Here is an 11,924-nt window from a genome sequence, read left to right as displayed (position 1 = left end):
GCGGGGCGGGGCGGGTGGAGGAGCCACCCTGGGTGGAGGTGGAGGTGGGGGGGGGGGCAGGGCGCGGGGGAGGTAGGGCCGCCGCCGGGTTGGGACGGGTGTGGGGAGCTGAGACCGTTGCTCTCCTCCTTTGGTGGCCGTGCTGGGCCGCCAGGGCCCCCAATCGCCTTGCGATCCGTTTACAAACCCAGGCCAGCCTGGGGCTCTCAGCGGCGGGGAGGCCACCTGAACCGCCCCGCAGGGCCTCTGGCATCACCAGGAAGGGCACCCTTGGAAGGGGCAGCTCGGCCCCGGGCCCTTGAAGCAGAGCCCTCCGCCGAAGTGAGCCCCAGGTGGGACGGCCTATTTTCAGGAGGCCCCCGGCAGGGTCTTAGACTCCAAAGCCTGTGAAGCAGCCCAGCGCCCAGCGGTCAGGAGCTTCAAGGATGAGACAGGGACTCGTCCCTTCCAGGAACGTCCTGCCTTCACCTGTTCTTCAGGTGTGCCAGCAAGTCTGGGTGCAGCAACAGGTACCGGCCACTGCAAGGGATCCTGAGAAGCTGGGGCCTGCGCCTGTGGGCAGGAGTGGGTCATTCCCGCTCCAGTCTCCTACCTCTACCCACCCTCGGGACCAACTGGGGGTCACAGGAGGGCCCCGGGCAAAGGGTTGGTTCTTCCCTTCACTCCAAGACCCACGGCAGAGCGAGCTGCACCTTGCCTCTACCCTCTTGACGGGCACTGCACAGAATCCATGGTTTCAAGTCTTTCATTTCAATCTTTGTGTTTTGTTTGTTTAATATTTTATTTATTTATTCATAGGAGACACAGACAGAGGGAGGAGCAGGCTCCCTGCAGGGAGCCGGAAGCATGACTCAATCCCAGACCCCCAGGATCATGCCCTGAACCAAAGGCAGGTGCCCAACGACTGAGCCACTCAGGCGTCCCAATCTTTGTGGTTTTAGTCATCGAAATCCCTGTAGATATTACGTAGCCCTTGATAGCACCTTCTCCCCTTTCTTCAGTGGCTAATAAAACATTGGACCCTCTCTGAGCCTGTGAATCCCACACCCACCCTTGCTTGCTCTCTACTAAATGCCTCTCTCCATGGAGAAAACGGGAATCACTATTCATTTCTTCTTTTTTTCAATCTTTTCGAATTTACTGAGACTTGTGTTGTGGCCTAATGTGTAATCTATCCTGGAGAATGTTCAAGGTGTACTTGAAAAGAATGTGGATTCCACTGGCTTTGGATGGAATGTTCTGTATGTATCTGTTAGGTCCATCTGACCTAAAGTGCCATTCAAGGGACACCTGGGTGGCTCAGTGGTTGAGTGTCTGACTTTGGCTCAGGTCGTGATCCTGGGGTCCTGAGATCGAGTCCCGCAGCGGGCTCCTCGCAGGGAGCCTGCTTCTCCCTCTGCCTATGTCTCTGCCTCTCTGTGTCTCTCATGAATAAATAAATGAAATCTTAAAAATAAATAAATAAAAAGTGGCATTCAATGCCAACTATTGTTTCTCCAACTTTTCATTTTTAAACCTACATACTCGGCTCCCACCACCCTCCAGCCTCCACCTGTCTGGACTCCAGCCTTACGAGGTGCGCATGTGGGATTGCTCCTCCTGGTGGGAGTTGGCTTCCCACCGCCTGTGTTAATGACTCCAGTCCACCTCCTATGCCTTTAATGCCCCGCTTAGACCAAGGCCTCCCATCTGCCCGCCTGCTGTTCTCATTCCTCATCAACGACCTCACACAGCCTCCACCTCTCTGCCCCTCCGTGCCTCCCAGCACGTCAGCCCCGAAGCTTTCTTCTCTGTCCAGGCAGGAAAGATTATGACCTATGAGCTTCTCTCTCATCATAACCCAGGTTCCCCTGTGTTCCTGGCTTTCTGGCCAGCAAAACCCCAACCTGGATTCACACTCTGAGATCTGCCTGTTCAGTGTCCCCTCCTCCTGCTGCCCTGGCCCTGGCCTGGCTGAGAGCAGCTGGGAGTGTCTCCTTCCAGAGTAGACGGAGGCCACTACACCTTTGGCTTCATCCGCACTCTCTACACCTGCCATTTCCCGGTCTTTGGTTGGCTCCAGCCACCCTCCTGCTCTGAGTCCATGATGCCTCCGTGGTTACCTACTGCACCCCTAAAACTGTCCCCTTTGACGCCACCAGGGGCCTTCATCATCCCCGATGGAGCAGACATCTTCCATTCTAATCCTGCTACCTTGGCCTCTGAATTGGAATTTGACAGTGTCTTCATGGTTACTTTTAGGTCTTTGTCTGTTAAATCCAACATCTGGCCACTGTCACCAGGGAGTTCCTGCTGCCCCCTTCTTCCGGTGTGAGAGCAGAGTCCTGCTTTCCTGCTTCTCTGCTTGTCTCATATGTTTTTGTTGGAAATTGAACATTTTAGATAATATATTGTAGCAACTCTGGGTACTGGACCCCCACTCCCCATGTCAGGCTTGTGATTTGTTTGTTTAATGACTGACTGACTTATTTTAGGGAAGCTCCCCCAGCCCCAACTCCCTCCACTCCCCCGTCACTTTCATTCCACCCAGCCCCCAAATGTTAAACCTTTGATGTTGCCCTGTAGGGAAGTGTGGTTTGGAGTATGTCACCCTGGGTTGGCTGGGCTGTCTACACCTCTTTCCCTGACCCTATCCAGATGTTAAGCTCCATTAATTGCCATCTGATTGGTCTGTGGTTTACAATAATGCCCTGGGGCAGAAATTGCTCTGTAGACTCCCGCTTGGCTCATTTGAAGGAGTAACTCCTGAACTTAGTGTTCCTACTCAGGAGGGCTCCAACCAGCTGTCTTTTTCTCTGGTTCTCCCCTGCAAACTAGCTGGCTTACACTTGAACCTCTGTCTTCATCAAATCTACCCATCTTTTCCCAATTCCCTTTCATCACAACCTCCACTGTTTTTGAGAGCACCGTTAGGCTTGAACTTCTCTACCCCCTTTGCAAATAAAGTAAATTCCTTCGAGAAGAGATTAGGACCTACATGTTTTATTTAAATTATGTATGTATGTATGTATTTGAATGGTGGGGAGAGATTGAGTACAAGCAGAAAGAGAGCCCGATCCCAGGACCCTGAGATCATGACATGAGCCTAAGGCAGCCACCCAGTCACCCCACGGACCTACCTATGCATCTTATAGCCTGCTTCTGTCCCCCTGCCAAATCTCTGAGCCAGGGCTCTGGAGCTAGGGTGGGGACAACGGTGTGCTTCTCTCTGAGTGATGCCTCTGTGGTTACCTGCTGCACCAGGTAGATTTAGGAGTTGAGCATGTGAAGGATGGGAGGCACCTTGCCTCTCCTGGTGTGAAACCATCACCTTATGAGCCAGGGCAGGGACGACCACATTCAACGTGACATCAGCATAGAATCTCCATTCCATGAACAGGAGCTGAACAGATGAAGGGAGTCGCCACCTCTTGGCCACACTCGCCCAGAACTTAGCCTCAGCAACAGGTTGCTGGTACAGGATGACGGATGCTAACGTCCTGCTCCTTACCTCAGAAACCCTCCAACAGGGAACTGAGGAGAGAGGTTTCTGAGTTTCTCGGCTGCACAAATCTGGAGTGGAGATAGGGAGAAAGGGAATAGTTTGGGCTGAAATATCATACAGTCTTCTAAAATTGTAGTGCATCTTCTTGACTAGATGTTTCTTCATTTGCATATACCCTTAGGACCTCTTCCAGATCCTGTAAATGGTTGTCTTTTTATACTTTTTACATTTCACTGGAGACTGGGTCTGTGGAGTCCCTCATATTGTCATGCTGAAGTCCATCTTTTTTTTTTTTTTTTTTTTTTTTTTTTTTTAAGTAACCTCTGGGTCAAACTTATGGCCTCAAGATCAAGAGTTACATGCTCTATGGACTTAGTCAGCCAGGTACCCGTGAAGTCCCTCGCTTACAATGGTTTTTGCAATCATTATATCCTCTAGTTGGGTTGATCCCTTTATTGTTTTTTTTTTTAAGATTTATTTATTTATTTATGATAGACATAGAGAGAGAGAGAGAGAGAGAAAGGCAGAGACACAGGAGGAGGGAGAAGCAGGCTCCATGCTGGGAGCCCGACGTGGGACTTGATCCCGGGACTCCAGGATCGAGCCCTGGGCCAAAGCCAAGCGCTAAACCGCTGAGCCACCCAGGGATCCCCCCTTTATTGTTATATAAGGTCCTTCTTTGTCTCTTGTTACAGTCTTTGTTTTATTTGCTTTTAATTTTTTTTTTAGATTTTTATTTATTTATTAAGGAGAGACATGCAGAGAGAGGCAGAGACACAGGCAGAGGAGGAAGCAGGCTCCATGCAGGGAGCCCGGGTCTCAATCCTGGGACTCGGGGGTCACGCCCTAAGCCAAAGGCAGGCGCTAAACCACTGAGCCACCCAGGGATCCCTGCTTTTAATTTTTTAAAAAAGATTGATTTATCCACTTGAGAGAGAGAGAGAGAGAGTGCACTGGGGCAGGGGGAGAAGCAGAGGAAGAGGGAGAGAGAGAGTTTCTAGCAGATTCCACACTGAGTGCAGAGCCCAACACGGACCTCAGTCCCAGGACCCTGAGATCATGACTTGAGTCGAAACCAAGAGTTGGATGCTTAACCTACTGAGCCGCCCAGGTGCCCCAACACAGTCTTTGTTTAAAGTCTATTTTGTCTGATGTAACTATTGCTAGCTTGACTTCTTTTTTTTCATTTCCATTTCATGTCAAATGTTTTTCCATCCCTCACTTTAAGTCTATATGTATCGGGGAGCCCCAGTGGTGCAGCAGTTTAGTGCCGCCTGCACCCCGGGGCGAGATCCTGGAGACCCGGGAGTCCGATGTCGGGCTCCCTGCATGGAGCCTACTTCTCCCTCTGCCTGTGTCTCTGCCTCTCTCTCTCTCTCTGTGTCTCTATGAATAAATAAATAAATAAATAAATAAATAAATAAATAAATAAATAAAATCTTAAAAAAAAAACCAAGTCTGTATGTATCTTTAATCTTGCAGTGATTTCTTTTTAGAGTTATTTACTTACTTTAGAGAGAGAGAGAGCTCGAGTGGGAGGGGCAAAGGGAAAGGGAGAGAGAATCTCAAGCAGACACCACACTGAGCACGGGGCGCTACAAGGTGCTCTATCTCACCGCCCCAAGATCATGACCTGACCTAGATGTTTACCGACTGTGCCACCCAGGTGCCCCTGTTGCAATGTTTTTTAACATAATGTTGGCTTCATCGTTGACTTGTTATCTTAAAATTTTACTGTTGAATCAAGGAAATTTAAAATACAAACTAGTTATTTGGTGAATCTAAGGAATTGTCCACTTTTTTAGATGTGATAATAGTATTGTGGTTATTTTAAAGAGTTCTTACCCGTGAGTAAAACATATTAGAGTATTTACAGATGAACAATATGGTACATGGGATTTGCTTAAAATAATCATATCTGACCTATAAGTGAGGAGGGTATGGGGGCTACAGATGGAAGAAGATTGGCTATGAGTTGATAATTATATTAATAGTTACATTAATTTTATTCAAATGAGCTGCACAGCAGGAGTTCATTATTCTCTTCTACTTTTGTATATGTTTGAAATTTTCTAAAATAAGTTATTTTTTCTCTTGCTTATCATGTGAAATGTAGTTTTTTTTAGAAACATAAGGTCATCATTAAGTTGAATTAGAATCTTGAAAAGTATATATACATACTTTTCACTTAAGATGAATGGATTATGGCTTTATAAAACCAGGAACACTTCAAGCTTCAAGTACTCTATGTTCTGAAACAATCTTGTGTAAGCATCTTTGTAAAAAACATTTTTACTAAAATCAATTTTTATTTTTCAGTCTCTGGAATGGCATGAATTTCAAGCAAGTTTCTAATCAAAATTTATTAGATATTCTAATTATGTATCAGAGGCTGGTTTTGTCATTTCAATCAAAACCACTTTTAGATGATTAACTGTTTTATGAGAAAAAAAAGCCATGATGAAAATTATCCTAGTTGTATTTCAAGAATTTATAAAAAGACAAATTTATGCACTGAATTGAAGCTAAATAGAACTGAGCTTGCAAAAAGAAAAGACATTTGATGACCAAATTTTGAATATCAGCTGGGATATTCTGGATCAGTCAATATGGATTAGCATTTGTGACTCAAACAATTAGAGCCTAATGCTTTTCAAGAGTTAAAAGATTTCTTTTTTTATATTTTTTTCAATAGGCTTATTAATATGAGGGGTTTTTTCAACTTCTTGAAAATGTCAATTTCTTGAAAAAAATAAATGTTACTTTATAAGAAATGAGAAATTAGTTCTGACAATAGCTAATTTGCCCACTTGTATCACACAGTGCAACTGATAAAATTTTGTGCAATTATAATTGGTCTTAGTAACAATAGGAAATAAAAATGTCAAAATTACAGAACTGAAAATGGTTTGATCATTAATCCTTTTTTTTTCAAACATTGATTTTTGTTTTTTTAAGTAGCCTCCACATCCAACATGGAGCTTGAACTCATGACTTTGGGATCAAGAGTTGGATGCTGTACCAACTGAGCCACCCAGGTGCCCCTAATTTTATCATTACTCTTAATTGTGCTGCATGATATTGTATTCATTTTAATTAATTACTTCAAAATAGATCATAATGATTATTTTTCTGTCTATAATGCTTAAAACTGTATACAGTGACTTTTTTAAAAAAAATCATTTATTTATTCGTGAGACACACAGAGAGGCAGAGAGACACAGGCAGAGAGACCATGCAGGGAGCCTGATGTGGGACTCGATCCCGAGACTCCAGAATCATGCCCTGAGCCAAAGGCAGACACTCAACCGCTGAGCCACCCAGGGATCCCCCACAGTGACTTTTTTTATTTATTAGTTTGGAATCCCAGTTAAACCCATGTGCCATCTTGATGCTAAATATTTTGCAAATCTGCACTCATTTCTCCACCTCTACTATAGGTGGCCAATAACCATTGGGGTTTTAATTGTGTTCTGATTCACTTCCCTATCTCCCAGCTTGTCTCCCAAATTCACCTTTCACTCATCTGGCTGCTGATGTGATTTATATAAAAGTCCACTGGAATGTTGGCAAATACCTGGTAGCAGTGGACACAGTGTTGTTGTCCATAAAGGACGTTCCAGGGTCACCTGGGTGGCTCAGTGGTTGAGCATCTGCCTTTGACTCAGGTCGTGATCCTAGGGTCCTGGGATGGAGTCCCACATAGAGCACCCCATGGGGAGCCTGCTTCTCCCTCTGCCTCTCTTTCTGTGTCTGTCATGAATAAATAAATAAAGTCTTAAAAAAAGAAAAGAAAAAGAGCATTCCAGGGGCAAAGTTTGGACATGGTCTCAGTTGCCCAGCAACATGACCACCTAGCTGGACTTAGCTTATTTGTTGTGAGCGTGTCCTCTGACAGCTGAGCTCAATACGTGAGAGTACATAGAAATTGTGTGTGTGTGTGTGTGTGTGTGTGTATACATAGGTGTGTGGTGAGGGAAGTGCAAAGACAGGACCTAGAGACTGTGCATGCCTGCCCTATCCTCCTATCTCCTCTGAGTCCCCTTGGAGGACCCTGTGGGCTGCACTTTCTCCCAGAGCTCAGGATCGATGGGGCAAGTTTTCTGGGCTGCTGGTCCCTCCCTAGTGACAATGTGCCCCTCAGCCCCGAAACCGACCCAATGCTTACCTGCCGGTCTCCCCAGCAAACCCTGAGGCTCAGATGTCCTTGCCAAGCCTCTCCTGCTGGCCTCCCTGGCTGCCCTGTGACCTTAGAGTGCTAGCCAGGGAGAGAGGGGCAGGGATGTGTGCTCCAGCCACGACCCCCCTGAATTCTGTGGATGAGACAAGGATGGGGGAGGAATTCAGAGGAAGAGGACACTTCCAGATGCTTGGAGGCAGACCTCCGGAAGGTGATGGAGCAGAATGCTCCAGAGGGTGGATGGCAAAGCCGCAATCTCAGTTCTGCAGTGTGGCCTGGGACAAGTTCCCTAGACTCTTTCCTTATGCCTCAGTGCCCTCATTTGTGACACAGGAACGGCAACAGTACGGTAAAGATTGCAGCGCGGACTTCGCGTGCCTGCAGCCGTTCGAGACCCGGAGGGAGCACCGTAAAGATGTGGGCTGTGGTGGCCCCGTGCGGACTGTTGGGGATGGAGGCCAGACCGCGAGGAGGACCGGGCCCTTCTCAGTGAGGCTCCGGGTCCGCCCGAACGCCAGGTCTGGACGGGGTGCAAGCAGTGCTAGGCATGCAGACCCTGTGTCACCAGGCGTGGGGCTGGCAGAGAGGGCTGCCACGGGTCCTGCCATCCTAGAATGACACGCTCCTCCCAACAAGAGGGCAAGCCTATTTCCCCACGCCTCGACTCTGGACCGGCCTGGGGACTCTCTTTGGCTAAGAGAATGTGGCCAACATGACATCGTGTGCCTTCTGACGACCGGCTTCAGGTGACCTTGTAGCTTGTTCCTGTGCTCCTCGGGCCTCTGCCACCACGTCCAGGAGCTCGCTCTAGCCTCCTCAAGGATGAGGGGCTGCACGGAAGAGGATGGAGACGCCCGGCCGGGAGCCAGGGCCGGCAGGACCTCCCAGGCTGGAGTGAGGCCTTCACGGACCCCAGCCCCCGGGTGTCCGCAGCTGCGTGGTGACCCCAGGCCAGAGCAGAGGAGAGCTGCCCCCCGCCCAGCTGCTGGTCCGTGAAATCTTGAGCCTTTAAGCCTTGCAGTTTTGGAAGGCTTGGAGGGCAGCTTCCCGGGTGGCGGCTTGTGCTTAGGCTCTGCCGTTGGGGTAGAGCCGCCCGAGCCCCCTGAGCTGAGTACACTTCCTGCCCGGGCTTCCAGAGAGGGCCTGCGGTGTGCTGTGCATTCACATCTTGCCCACAAATGTGGAAAGTGTTATTCTTACCTCACTTCTCAGATCCTAGCTGCCTGGCCTGGTCGCTGAGAAAATACAAAGCTCTAAGCAAGCCAAAGGAGAGTGGCTAATTTAGAAGAAGGGTTGCACAACCAAGAGAGGAAGGAAGGTCAAGTTGAACCACCACGGCCACCCACTGAGTGGAGCGAGGGAGGGGCTGATGGGAGCTCTAACTCTCAGAGAGTCAAAGGAGTCCTTTTCAGGAGATGTTATTAGAACATTTTTTAAAAGTTCTGGGAGCTGCTTGGGTAAGTCAGTCGGTTAAGCGTCTGCCTTTGACTCAGGTCATGATCTCAGGTCCTGGGATTGAGCCCTGCGGTGGGCTCCTGGCTCAGCAGGGAGTCTGCTTCTCCCTCTCCCTCTGTCCCTTCCCCCCAGCCTGCCCTGCTCATCTCTCTCTCAAATAAATAAATAAAATCTTTTCTAAAAAATGATCTAGTTCTGGGATTAAAAACAAAAGCAAAGCAAAACACATGATTTTTACATTTAAAAATTCACTAGACAGGAACGCCTGAGTGGCTCAGGGGATGAGCGTCTGCCTTTGGCCAGGACGTGATCCTGGAGTCCTGGGATCGAGTCCCACATCGGGCTCCCTGCATGAAGCCTGCTTCTCCCCCTGCCTATGTCTCTGCCTCTCTCTCTCTCTCTCTCTGTGACTATCATAAATAAAAAAAAAATAAATAAATAAAATAAATAAATAAATAATAGATTAAATAAATAAATAAATAAATAAATAAATAGCTTATTACTTTCAGAGAAGAAAGAAAGAGAGCACAAGTGTGGGGGAGGGGCCAAGGGAGAAGCACACTCCCCACCGAGCAGGGAGCCTGATGTGGGGCTCCATCCCAGGACCCTGGGATCATGACCTGAGCTGAAGGCAGACACTTAGCCGACTGAGCCATGCAGGTGCCCCGAGAATGCCATGTTTTAGTATAAACTGATTTGCAAACAATTTTGTGGACAAGTATAAATCCTCAAGTGTGGTAAGGTATACTTTCCTCTTTCTGGGAAACAAGTGTTTGACTTGAACCTTTCCTTTATACACAGGTCAACAGGATGCGTTAGGACCGCCATGGGGAGAAGCCCAGTAGCCACCATCCTCTCCTAAGTAAACTTCACGCCTTCCATTATTAACACAAACCCCCCTCTTGCTTCTTAATCTCTCTTGATCTGTGTAGCAACTGGGTGGGACAGAGGTGGACAGCGTTAGACTTATGTGCAGTGTGAGAGTTATAACTTTACTCTTTAAATCCTCTAAATCTGTTGACATAGTAACATGAGCCAGAGGTAAAGGAGAAAGGAGGAACAATGTTCCCCATTATAGTGAGAAAGAGCAACTGGATACTGTCATGAGACCAGATATAACAAAGTAAACTCTGCTTAAAGGTGTTAGACCTCTCCCCAGAATTGGAGTCAGCTGTGTGGGTTCAAGAGTGCCCAAAAAAGGCGCTGTCTCAGGTTGGCTTCCCAGAAGCAGAGCCTGAGGCAAGGATTTGGGGGGCACGTGGCTTATCAGCAGAGGCTCTTTAGGAAATACCTGGAAGGGGGAGAGGAAAGGGACAATCCAGATGAGGTCTCAGGTAAAGTCTAAACGTGGGGACCCAATAAATCACACCACAGAAGTGTCCTGACCTAAGGGCCCCTGGGTGGCTCAGTGGTTGAGCATTTGACTTTGGCTCAGGTCATGATCCCGGGGTCCTGGGATCCAGTCCTACATCGGGCTCCCTGCAGGGAGCCTGCTTCTCTCTTTGCCTGTATCTCTGCCTCTCTCTGTGTCTCACGAATAAATAAATAAAATCTTAAAAGAAAACTGTCACGAGCTAAGCAACGGGGCAGGCTTTGTACTCCTTCAATGAGGCACTGGTCTCCAGAAAAGGGGCACACCGGGTGGGGTCAAGCTTGTCAGAGTAGAGGGTCCCATCTGCCACAGGCAATCCTCCAGAGAAGGGCACAGGCGTCAGCCAACAGCCTGGGCGAGGCCACACTGGCTCCTGACAGAGGATTTGGGTGGGTCCCCTACAATAGTCTGTTATTCACGCTAGGCCGACTTCTATTTTAAATGACGGTCCATCAGAAGCTTGCTCAACGACTGCATCAGAAACGCTAGATAAAGAGACTTCACCTTTTTCTCAGGATCGAGTCTGTTGCCTTTCTCAGCAGCATGTGCCTTGTTCACCCTTCCTGCAGGCTTGTGTGGTCCTTGGACGCACAGGTCATATGAAGGACTGTAGCTGATGAAAGGTAAATGATCATGGCTTTTGCTTATTTTTTCCCCTTCCTACCTGAAAAGTGGGACAGTCTTTTATTTTATTTTATTATTTTATTTTATTTTATTTTATTTTATTTTATTTTATTTTATTTTTTGATTTAAGTAGGTCCACACCCAGCACAGAGCCCAATGTGGGGCCTGAGCACACGACCCTGAGATCAAGACCTGAGCTGAGATCAAGAGCCTCATGCTCCACCAGCTGAGCCAGCCAGGCAACCCCAGGATAATCTTTTATTTATGTGGGGTGGCCTTTGATGGGGGTGGAGCCATCCCATCCTTTCATCTTTATCAGAGTGGGTCTTATGGATTCAAGTGTTTTTAAAGGTTCTCTTTACTTCCTGGTAAGACAGATAACATTTCACTGCATCTTTTAGGGAGTACAATTCAGTGGATTTTACTGTAGGGTTTAGTGTATTCAAGAAGCTGTTTAAGTTTTCCTTTATATTTATTATATCAGAAGAACCCAGTCTACCCCTATTTCTTTAATTTTTCACAAAGCACTTCCCTTCTGACACTTGCAGTCACTGAATGCATGGGAGTTCTCCTCGTACCCAACAATTCTGTGACACACCTTGGTGTCCTACAATTTAACTCAATTTATTTATATTTAAAGATTTTCTTTATTCATGAGAGAGACAGAGAGGCAGAGACACAGGCAGAGGGAGAAGCAGGCTCCATGCAGGGAGCCGGATGTGGGACTCATCCTGGGTCTCCAGGATCACGCCCTGGGCCGAAGGCCGCGCTAAACCGCTGAGCCACCTGGGCTGCCCTATTTAACTCCA

General features: G+C 47.7%; 1 long non-coding RNA gene across 1 annotated transcript; it reads left to right on the top strand.

The window, feature by feature from the left end:
• The first annotated feature begins 66 nt into the window (after positions 1-66).
• Positions 67-1,030, top strand: LOC119873221. The gene is made up of 2 exons (XR_005364184.1): positions 67-509; positions 799-1,030. It is a non-coding gene; the product is annotated as an uncharacterized LOC119873221 (long non-coding RNA).
• Positions 1,031-11,924: the final 10,894 nt, after the last annotated feature.

The sequence above is a fragment of the Canis lupus genome, chromosome 9, assembly GCF_011100685.1.
Source record: "Canis lupus familiaris isolate Mischka breed German Shepherd chromosome 9, alternate assembly UU_Cfam_GSD_1.0, whole genome shotgun sequence".
NCBI classification, from domain to species: Eukaryota; Metazoa; Chordata; class Mammalia; order Carnivora; family Canidae; genus Canis; species Canis lupus.
The sequence above is the reverse complement of the archived record's forward strand: the minus strand, read 5'-3'. Positions and strand labels throughout refer to the sequence as shown.